The 11,485-nt window shown below is 43.1% G+C and overlaps 1 protein-coding gene across 1 annotated transcript in view; it reads left to right on the forward strand.

Annotated features, from left to right (window-relative positions):
* JAZF1 (JAZF zinc finger 1) overlaps window positions 1-11,485 on the forward strand; it is a 320,889-nt gene that overhangs the window by 89,937 nt on the left and 219,467 nt on the right. The gene's annotated exons all lie outside the window — the stretch shown is intronic.

Raw genomic sequence — 11,485 nt, forward strand, 5'->3', positions numbered from 1 at the left:
TGTTGCCAGATTTTAAAAAATTATTAGAAACTGAAGTTGGTAGTTTACATATTAACTCCTATCCATCGGATGTTCTTTTTATCTATGTAACTCAATATTTACATATATACATATATATATACACGTAGGGCCATATATACCTCTCCAAACATGCCCTTGATGAAAGTACAAAGAAGTTCCCAAAATCTTAACCTTTTCTAACTGGAAATTGCATATTGCTGTGTATACTTGTGAAATGAAGCCATTTTAGCAAAAAACTTCTTTCTTGCAGCAACAACACTTGAACTGCATAAAATGTTATTGCTAAACTGATTTTACAAGCTCATTGCCAACTGGCGTACTGAGGTAAAAGCTGAGTCCTCTTAAGTTCTATCAACTGGATTCCAGGACCCTTCTAATCTAAAACAAGAGAATATTTTCCTGGTTGGGCCACACACACACTGACAAGAAGTGTGGATGTTGCAGTGCATTTCTGAATCTTAAAAAGCCTTTTTAAAACAAATTTTACATTAAATGGATTTCCCTTTGATCTAATTATACACCTGTTAAATTCACAGTGAGCTCTTCATTTGGGATTCACATTTTTCAGATTAATATTGTGATTTTAAGAGCATATAAGAAATGGAAACCTTATTCCCTTGTCTCTAAAAGTGGACTTAATGGGAGTAATACCTACATAAAAAAAAATCGAAACTATTTAAAGAATGTTCTTAGTGGTGAAACTTGTTATGGAAGTACATTTGGGGCAAGGGAAAATGCTCACAAATACCTAGTTTAACAACTGTGGTTTTTAATAATCGGAAAAAATAACATGACTGTTAGAGGGAAACATTAAATATTCATGAAAATATGGGCTTGTATTTGAGACATAATGAAAATTTGAAGTTTAGGGTGCTAGAATAAAGTATAACTCCCAAAAGTATATAAAAAGAATAATAATGTAATTTCACCTATAGAATTAGAAAAAGTAATTCTAATTAATTTTTAAATAAAACACCTAAAACATACACACAAAAATCCATGGAATAGAAAAAAAGGAAACATAGGAAAAAATAACTTGAGTAAGAAAAGAGAAAGACAAATGGGATGAGGAGGTGTGGTGGAAAGTTGGGTAACTTGGCTTCCTTGGGTTCCATCATTGACTGGCCTTGTGGCCTCAGGTCAGTCAAGCAGCTAAGCCTCATTCTTCCCCTGGGTGATAAGGTAGTAATCGTGCTTGTTTTACAGGATTTTGTGATGCTCAGATGGGGTGATTCACATAGAGTTAGCTATCACTGCATCTCCATAGAACAGAAAATGTAAATGTTAAGAGTACATTATAACCCTGAAGTAACCTTCCCTTTGGCAAGTAAATTGTCTTGGAATTTATATGAAAAATCAACTGTAGATTCTTGTGCCTTGACTGGGTGATATTTCAAGCTATGAGCGATAAGATGAAGAATGGGCAAGTGAAGTAGTCGTGGAGGAAACTGGAGGCCCCAGTGTTCACCTTGCATTCTCACTGGATGGAAACATCTTTGATAAGTAGAGCAGTTTGCAGTCCGTCACGATGAGGACACTCATCGTGAGGTGCGCTCGGCACCGGCACCATGTCCGGGCAGTGTCTCCCTGAGTCCTCACTACCTCCTGATGAGGGAGGTTCCATCACGCAACTGACGGACAGTGGAGAGGTTGGGTAAATTGGTCAGTATCCACAGTGGATGTTGGAGTTGAAGCCCAGGCTGGCGGGCTGGCTTGGAGCCCTGACTCTTGGCTGGCACTGGCACCATGATAGACTTGGGAGTGCCTGTGGTTATAGTCTTGGGGACCAAAATCTTAAAGGGCCGTTTTGGTCTGAACAGTATAATTCCAACACTGTGTTTGTTTCTGTTCTTCCTCCTCCTCCTCTTCGTCCTTCTTTTTCTTCTCCTTTTACAGGAGCCGTAGTTTTGACAAGCTGGTTAGTATGTGTGTAAGGAGGACGCTGTAGCCACTTAAGTTTATTTTAATCTTCCCTAAATATCCAGTACTATTACTGCTTCTGTCTGTATTATTTTCTTCTCCACTATTGCTGATGGGAACGTATCCAAATGGGATCTGCGGAAAATGGTTAGCATTTTCATTCTTGTTGAAAATTGATGGTGCCTCATGATATGATGAATATATATAGTGCTAATAATTTGACCAGTTCCCTAGCTCAGAGATGGTAAATTAAAATGACTTGGAGAAAGAGATTAACATGGGAATGAAGCCCCTTAATAGGTTAAGAATGCATTTATCCTTGGAGAGATTGTATAAGCTCACTTAAACAACCAATCCTGCTAACAAAAGAAACACATGAGTCAAGAGAATGCAAATAGTGATTTGCGTTATGGTTTGGCAGATGAAAATAACTGAATGTTCCAGCAGAGGAGGATCAGAGGAACAGACGGGCTTTGAGGGATGGTAGGGTAGGGTTTGAAAGGAGAGGGAAGAGGAGACACTCCTTACACATGGCTAGACTTCATCACACTCACCTCCAGCTTTGATCTGTGCAGCAGGAAGCGCTCCTATTAAAACTGGAACTTACTGAGGCTTCCTTGTGTAATTAGGGAACAGAAAAATGTGTTCCATGATGGAGTCTCCAGGTCTAATTACCTGCAATCTAGCAGTGCCTTGATGGCAAGAAGGGAGCCACCAAGTGCATCTGTTAGTGAATTGCTGAATTTCTTTGTAAGACAGTGGGAACCTGTTGGGAAGCTGGTTGTTCACAGAAAAATATCTCAGAATCAACAACAACAATGAGATTTAGCAACATGGAAGAGAAATTGGGCTTCAAAATGAAAAAATTGGGCTTTAAGAAGTGATCAAACTTTTGGAACACAGTTTCAGTTGGAGCTGCCCTTGACTCCCTTTCTCCTGCATTATTGCCCCTTGGGCGGCAAATTACAACCCCTTGTGCCTTAAGCTCTTAATGGTGTGTTTTGAGACAGCCCTCCTCGCTTTAAGGCTCTAACAGTCGCCATAGAGCATCTCCCCTGGATGATGGCTCTGGATCTAGCTCAGAAGTCGGCAGGGAGAGAGCACGGGACACGGGCTTGTCGGGGTAACTGCCCCAATGAAGGAGAGACCCCTGTCAACGCCCTTTCTTTAACTCCTGCATTCCCACTAGGAGAAAAATCAGGGAGGAGAAAAAGAAGATAGGCGAATAATAATGTTTTTTTTTTTTCTTTTTAAACGGGCATTTTAAAAGTTCTTGCATGGGGGAGTAGTAGTGGATCAAGGAAAAGAAAGGAAAGGAAGCATGACAAAGTCATACTTCTTGTTTCGTAGGAACAGTGGCCTCCTCCCTGTTGGTAGGTTTAGAAAACCGTATGTGAAATGGACATGCTAAAATGGAATATCCCAAGTAAACAAGACCTCAGTAAGACTTTCTCTGTTAAGAAGCAAGAGATTTTAAATGTCTCCAGAGGGTCTTCATTTTTTGTGGCTTTTTCCCCAGAAAATGGGGAAATATGACATTAATGCAAACTCACTTCAGAATTATCACAGTCCTGAACCATGTTATTTTCTGAAATATGCGGCACTACTTCTTTTCTTTTTTTTTTAACCCTGTTCTGGTATTTGTGATTTTTCAAATAAATAAACAAGTAAATAAATAAATGGAAACAAACAAAAAGGAAACCCCCCCAAAAAGCCAAGAAAGGAAATTAGGGATCACTTTATTTTTCATTATTAGTTTTTAAAGATTGATTTATTCTTTTGAGAGAGAGAGAAAGAGAATGAAATCTTGCCTGCTTGAATGCAAACAGAGGGAGGGGCAGAGGGAGAGGAGAGAAGCAGACTCCCTGCTCAGCACAATCGCCACTCCAGCTCCCTCCCACAAGGGAGATCCACAGCCTGAGCCTAAATCAAGAGTTCGCCCACTTAACCGACTGAGCCACCCACGTGCCCCAGGGATCACTTTTGAAGACTGTTCTCCTACAGACATGATCGTATCCATCTGCCTTCTGAAATTAAATGAAATATGATTTTTTTGTTTTGTTTTGTTTTTAAAGATTTTATTTATTTATTTGACACAGAGAGAGAGATCACAAGTAGGCAGAGAGGCAGGCAGAGACAGAGAGGAGGAAGCAGGCTCCCCGCTGAGCGGAGAGCCTGATGCAGGGCTCTATCCCAGGACCCTGAGATCATGACCTTAGCCGAAGGCAGAGAGGCTTTAACCCACTGAGCCACCCAGGCGCCCCTGATTGTTTTTAAAAGGGAGACTTTGGACCAAGTCATTCCTCCAAGTTTGCTTCTGCAGATGGTTCTGGCCAGTGTGTTCTTGAAATCAAAGCGAGACCCTGTTTCATTGTCCGTAACAAGGTGCTTGCAGCTTTTCAGGACAGCGTTGGTCCTAGGATTAGCACAGCTGGTACGTAGTTACTTTCGTCTCTCTGATCATTAACACATAACGTACAAAAGATCCATGTAACTTGTTGAAAGACACAGAAGACGAAACCTTGTTAAATCCAACGTTCAGCATCATAAACTGTTGGCTATAACATTCCAGTATTTTTAAAAAATGAATGAAATCTAACCGATGATTGTGAGTTACAGAGTAAAGAAAAGAAAACCATGAAAGGTTAGACGGCAGAATCTGTGTTTTCTGCATGCACCCTGGCAGGCACATTTCCCCAGGTCCCATCACCCCTGTAATAGGACCGCGGTAAGTTGTTAGCTCTTTAAAATTTGACTTCTAAGGATAGTTGTCATCATCAGAACTAACCTTTTCTCTTGCTTCAGATGTGTTAAGTCTTTACACTTATTAATTCTTTTATATAGTGTTTGTAGTTTGTAGAAGGAAATTGATTTTCTTGTAATGGGAAAATCATCACTCCTATTATGACATAAAACTTTAATTTGATGTCTCCTTCACTGACCCAAGCTAATTACAACAAAAACATGTTAACAAAGTGAGTAAAATTCTTTCTTTCATGCATCAATTTTACTACACAGAGCTGCCCAGAAAGTCTTAAAGGAAGGCGCAGCTCTATTACCTTGGGACTGTGTGTGTGCCCGTGTGACCACTCTGACAGGCCGTGAAATATTGATGCTCGGCGTGGAACCTCAGCTCCTCAGATCATTGGCTTCTAAGAAGCCAAGAAATATTAAAGGGAGTTATCCATAATGGTCAGAACACACAACAGCTGAAAGCATGGCCGTAGCTTCCTCTTTAATTTGGGCAGATTGGAATGCACTCCCCCCAAATCAAACGGAAATAGTAAAATTTAAAAACTTTTATGAGTACCCAGCTCAGCTGCACCTGGCTTCCCTAATTGCCTTCCACTGAGTCATTACTGGGGAGGCAAGATGTTTAGCCACTAACAGCCCTTATTAATGTATAATAGGAATTTACTTGTAAAACAGAATTACTGGGATGGCATAATGTCATAAAGACAGAGTGCTGACATTTTAGATTGTTTTATATAGGAATGTTGAATTATAATTTAGGAGTGGAATATTCCTTTGGTAATTAATCACATTTTGGTGTGGCCTCAGTGTAGGTTAGGAGCTGGATGCATAGAGTTCATGACTGTGATGGCCTCACATTAAAGGCCATGTTTGTGCAAATGTGTGTCTACTGCAAATGGGTTATCTACGGGAAAGAGAACTCTTCTCTATGAGTTTGCAGATGTGCAAAAATTGACCGCAGCGGGAGTGGATACAACAAAATGTTTCAGCAAGGCTGCTTCCCTGATTTCTGTAAAAATGGCACAGCCTTACAATTATAAAAATGTCTACAGATTTTCTTTTTGGTTCCCATGATGCAAGAAATGGATTCCACTAATTTTGCTGGACCTCAAACTTAGGGTCTGTCAATAGGTCTCTGTGATTAATGGGTACAGACTTTTACCCGCCTCATAAATGTAATGTGCCTTGATTACTGGGCTCTGTTTGCAGAGCAATAGTTAACATGATGTCAACACTTCCATTGTAAACCCTGTTTTTGGAGGGGTTTATAACGTGGTCATAAAACATCACTCGGGATGACACTTTGAATATGAGGTCTTAGTCCTGGGGGACGAAGATATATAAAGGGATAGGTTTAAGTGTTCCATTTACCTATTTATAGGTTTACGAAGACATAAACTGCATCTAAAAATTGCAGGTTTTGTATTCTTTAAAGAGAAAATATTAAAACAATTTCTTATTGCTCATTTTGTTCAGTTTTTTTTCCCCCTAAGGAAATAACTCTGTACTTAGATGTTGGCTCGTTTATTTTAAACCAGGAAGGAAATATGTTAAACATGGTCATGATACATACCAGAAGACGTTTAAAAATTATTCAGTATTAATGTCTTTGGAATTTTGTGCCAGTTAGCCACATCAAATCATAGTTTAGGTCAAAATCAATAAGAGTTCTAGGACAAAGCTTGAACTGTGTGAGCCTTGGAAGGCAGAGTATGAAGTGGGTCACCTTGGGTAAGATGACAAACATCCCTTCTCAATTAGAACATACATTTTCTCTTGTTTTCGGAGTGAGAGGAAGTCGCCAAGACCTGGGCCAAGGCCAACCCTTTCACCTCCTGAGGCATGGTGTTTGCTTGGTGAGGCTAACCCAGCATCGTGGGAAAGTGGGGTCCCCTTAGGAGCTCCAGGATTTTAAAAATTACTTATTAGAGAGAGAGTGAGAGACAGAGAGAGAGAGAGAAGGAGCAGGAGGGGCAAAGGGAAAGGGAGAGAGAATCTCAAGCAAGACTGATGAGCGCGGAGCCCGGCCCTGAGATCACGACCTGAGCCAAAACCAGGAGTTGGACGCTTACCTGACTGTCCCCCTCAGGTGCCCCAGGAGTTCAGGATTTCTTAGGTCAGGGAAGGACCAGATGAGCCATTCAGGCTGTTAGCGTGCCGTACTGCCTCTCTAGTGTGTGAGCGCAGGCCAGGACGCCAGGATTAACTCTGCTGGAATTCGGGGGGTGGTTGGATGGGAGGCTGTGGTCAGAATTCAGACTTTTGAAGTGGGTGCTCAGCTGCCACAATGCAGTTGACTTGTTGGGCAGCTTAAGGGTTTTCATTTCAAAAGTTATAGAACTTTGTGACTGGTTCCAAAGCCACTGGTTGACCTGACCAAAAAGGGTTTTTTTTTTTGATTGTTAATTTATTTTGTCTTTCAGGGGAGTGGGGTGGATAGAAAGGCTTGGTTGTGCCATAAAATCAGTAACACAAGTGTTACATTCACAACCATGGGCAAGTTTTGGGTTTTCTTCCTTTCCTTCTCTTCCCCATTCTTCTTCTTCCCTTCCTCCCTCTTCTTCCTGTCTTTCCTTTCTCCATTCCTCTCTCCTTCCTTTGCTTCCCTTGGACGATAGGATACGCCCTTTAAGACATGGGTAACCAACCAGTCCAAGGACAGAAAGATCTTGAAGCCCGAGCAGCGGGGTTCTTCCAGAGTCTGGAGCAGGTTGCTGGGCAGTGCTTACGAGACTGGCGTGTTCCAGCACTCTGCGCCGGATCTTTCTTCCACAAGATGCTCAAAATTCTATTCTTGTTCAGTCCTGGGAAGGAGCAAAGCATTTTCCTTGTACTGTTAGTCTTGCTATCATAGCCTGTAAAATGTAGAAGCAGGACCCACCATTCTTAGGCTGATGGGCCCTAGGCTTTCCAGTCTGCTTGTGTAATAATGCAGGGCCCTGAATGAATGTCCTGGGCCAGGGGCAAAACTGATTTCTTGGAATAGCTACTCACATAAAGGACTGCACATAAAAGCCCTGGTGGCCTGCAGTGTAAGGCAGCAATAGCGTTAATGGATACAGTGATAAACAAGTTGGTAGCACGGAGTTTCGGGAAGAACATAACGGACCGCACTCGGTGCTGTAGATGATGGGTCTTTATACCCTCACAGCCACCCTGGGAACGAGGTGGTTTACTCTGCCCTGTGGCCTTGCTTGTCCGGCCTTCAAAGGCTTTCTGAGATCCCATAACTTGGGAACTGTGGAGCTAGGATGCAAACCCAGGTCTGTCCCATTCTGAAGCTCAGGGCGTTGCCATTTTGCACGTACAGCACAGAGATAAAGTACTCACGAGTGAGATAGGGATAATTATTCATTAATTCATCAGTAAATATTGGTCATTGGTCGTACGCCTCTCCCGTGATAAATAAACCTTGTGCCCTGTTCCCGGGGCATGATGTGAACAAGACAGTCTTAAAGAATTTAGAGCTTTAAAGAGTTTATAAGCGAGGGAGGTGGGGGTACTAAGAAGTAAATGGGGAGATTACAGACTAGGCATGGGGGGACACTGAGGGGTGTGATGATACCCAAAGGGCGCATTGGCAAGGGGTAGGCAAAACTCCCCCAAAACTAAAAAGCTGCCGGAGGGGTTGACATCAGCCAGGTGGAAGGGATGGGGGGGAAGGCAGAGGGATGGATAAGGGCAAGCATTTGAATCTGGGAGTATAGCAAATGCAAAGTATGTAATTTGGGGAAAGGCTGGAACCTTCACAGTAGTCAGGACTGGAAGGGCCTTTGAACAGAATTTTTAAGGAGTTTTGACTTTCTTAAGAACTATGGGAACGCATTGGAGGGTTTTGAGCCAAGATGAGGTGATCAGATAAGCATCTGGGGGGTTGGCCCTGGCTGCCTTCTAGAGCATGGAGTAGATCTGAGAGCGTTGGAGCCAAAACCCCAGTCCTAGTTGCTAGGTCAAGTTGTCCTTGATCTGGCATGATCTTTGGGGATGGGTGGGCTGTGTGAGGCCCTCCCTGATGGGCGGCTGGGAGGCCAGCCGTGTGCTTCTCACCAGGGAGGGTCAGAGCCAGCAGCCAGGTGCAGGGGAGCAGCTGATGCCTATAGGTGTTGAACCTCCTGCAGCCGGGGGCGTCACCAGGTAGACGCATCTGACAGGCCGCTGAAGCTGGAGGAAGATGTAAGAGCCGTAATCATACAGATGCTGACTGACACTACAGGAGAGGAAAGGATGTGTGGAATGGGAGGAGCACACAGGAAGACCCTCCAGGAGTAGAGGACCCTCCAACGTTGGACAGGGAAGGGGGAGCCTGTACGAGAGCAAAACAAATGGCTAGAGGTGGTGGTGGGGGTGATGGTGCTGTGGTGTGAATTTCTGTGGCTCCCCCACCCAATTCACAGGTTGAAATCCTAACCCCAGCGTGATGGTATCAGGAGGTGGGATCTTTGGGAGGTGAGTAGGTCACGAGGGTGGAGCCCTCTAAATGAGATTAGTAGATTAGTGCCCTTCTAAGAGACTGGCAGAGCTGCCAGCCGCCTTGTGAGATGCTGGCTGGGAACCAGAAAGTGGGCTCTCACCAGCCGCTGGATCTGTTGGCACCTTGATCTGGGGCTTCCCAGCCTCCAGGCAGTGAGGAGTACATTTCTGATGTTTTTAAGTCCCTCGGTGTGGTATTTTGTTAGCAACCCAAATGGACTAAGGCAGATGAGAAGCCCAGAAGGGAGGACTTCCATGAGGAATGCTGGCCATTGACGCTAAATGCTGCAGAGAAGCCAGAAGTCCAAGGGCGGCCAAGGTGAGAGATATCTGCCACTCTTCCGCACACAGCCTTTGTCGTGAAGGAAGTGGTCCACTGGTGTGCTTTTTCGGAAGAAAATTCCATCCTCTCACTTCATGTTGTCACAGACCTAAAGAATCCTTTAGTAGTCCTTAAAAGTTTTAAGTCTCCATATGCTTTTTCATAATTATCAAACATACTATCTTCTAAAATAGCATAGGGACTTGTAAATAATAATTGTATCTGCTGTCTCAAAATGTGCCATTTTTAGGTTGAAGGTGATTTTTTTTTAACTTTAAAAAAAGATTTTGTTTACTTATTTGAGAGAGAAGGAGCATGAGTGAGGAGGGCAGAGGGAGAGGGAGAAGCAGACTTCTCACTGAGCGGGGAGCCTGACACGGGGCTCAATCCCAGAACTCCAAGATCATGGCTTGAGCCGAAGACAGATGCTTAACCAGCTGAGTTACCCAGGTGCCCCCTATGTTGAAGGTAATTTTTTAGATCAATTTGTCTAGCCTCCTTAATACTACCTTTAGTCACTGGTTTATTCAGTGACTATTTAAACATTTATTGAACTCTGTTAGGCATAAAGATTAATAGGAGCTTTACTGTATTGGTCTTGTTAAGAAAGTGTAAGAGTGCAGAATTTTGTCATTATAAGAATGTTACAATACATAAATACATAGAAATACAAAAAGTTCAGTCCATGTTAAACTTTCTCTTTTTCCTCTTTGGGAAGAAGGAAAGACAAAATACAAGTGCATATTGAATCTCCACAAGGTTTTAAGTACCTCACACTCCTTGACCTTTACATTTGACTAAATCCCTGCATATCACTGATGCCAGGGCGGAGTCAGGCTCCTGACCGGGGCGTGGTGAGCAGAGGCCACACAGTGCTCCAGGCCCCACCAGCTTCCCCAGGAGCATGGGCACTGCCCTCTCCACACCGAGGTCCCCTCTTAGTCCCTAAAACCAATCAGCCTAGGCGCAATGTGGGTGGATAGAACAAGCCAGTGGGTTTGGCAGTTACTTGCCTTGTTGGTGTGGGCTATGACCAAACCTTGCAAGCTTTTGGCACCCAGAAGCCATTGTTTCTTCCCCTTAACACTCATCCTCTGTAGGTGTACACCGCTCCCAGACTCCTTCCCAGACCTCCCTTAGAGTTGGAGCTAGACAGGGTTGCTCTGTCTTCCAGTTACTGCTTATCTGCATGCCTCTTCTCCATAGAGCCATTCTCATAGTGGGGAGCACTCCATGCTAGGCTTACTGAAGAGTGGGGACACTCAGCTTAGTCTGTCCCCAAAACCTTAACTTGGTCACTTTCCAGCTGTTGTTCTCTGCTGCCTTGAGGTCGGAGGAATGCCAGGCATCTTTAACCCTTTGAGTTATTTCCCTCTCTGTTATTCTCCACAGGATTTTCTTCCCCCCAATTACCAACTCATCACAATTTCTTCTCTACATCTTCCCCCTTAATCGGTCATTTTTCTGATCTGCAGTGCTCACTGAGGTTTGTAAGCTGATGCTGAGTTAATAAAGGTTGTTTTCAGCATGCTGGGTGTTACAATGAGATTATAAGGAGCACAGCATTGAAAACGGGGCCTGCTGCATAGTGAATATAATTAAATATTTCTTAAATAAACATTTTAGTGAGGAGCCTTGTTCTTGAGTGCTTACTCAATCCATCTACGAGCATTTATTGATTTGCTTGTGAACTGACTGTTGTCCACGTTGGTGTTATTTTAATATTTGCTAGCCCACAGATGAACTCTCAGGCAAGTTTTTGTTTGAAGACTTGCTGCATCATGATTTCACGTCATGAATTGTTTTAAGTGATAATATCTCTATTTGATTTTGCTCCCTTTGGCTTAGTTTTTTCAATACTTTTCAGTGTTTCTCATTGCTGTATACTAGCATCACAGAGAAATGGGAATGAAGGTGTATTTTTTTTTTTAAAGATTTTATTTATTTGCTGGAGAGAGAGAGAGAAAGCACAAGCGGGGGGAGCAGCAGGCAGAGAAG

This window comes from Mustela erminea, chromosome 11 (assembly GCF_009829155.1).
Source record: "Mustela erminea isolate mMusErm1 chromosome 11, mMusErm1.Pri, whole genome shotgun sequence".
In the NCBI taxonomy this organism is placed as follows: Eukaryota; Metazoa; Chordata; class Mammalia; order Carnivora; family Mustelidae; genus Mustela; species Mustela erminea.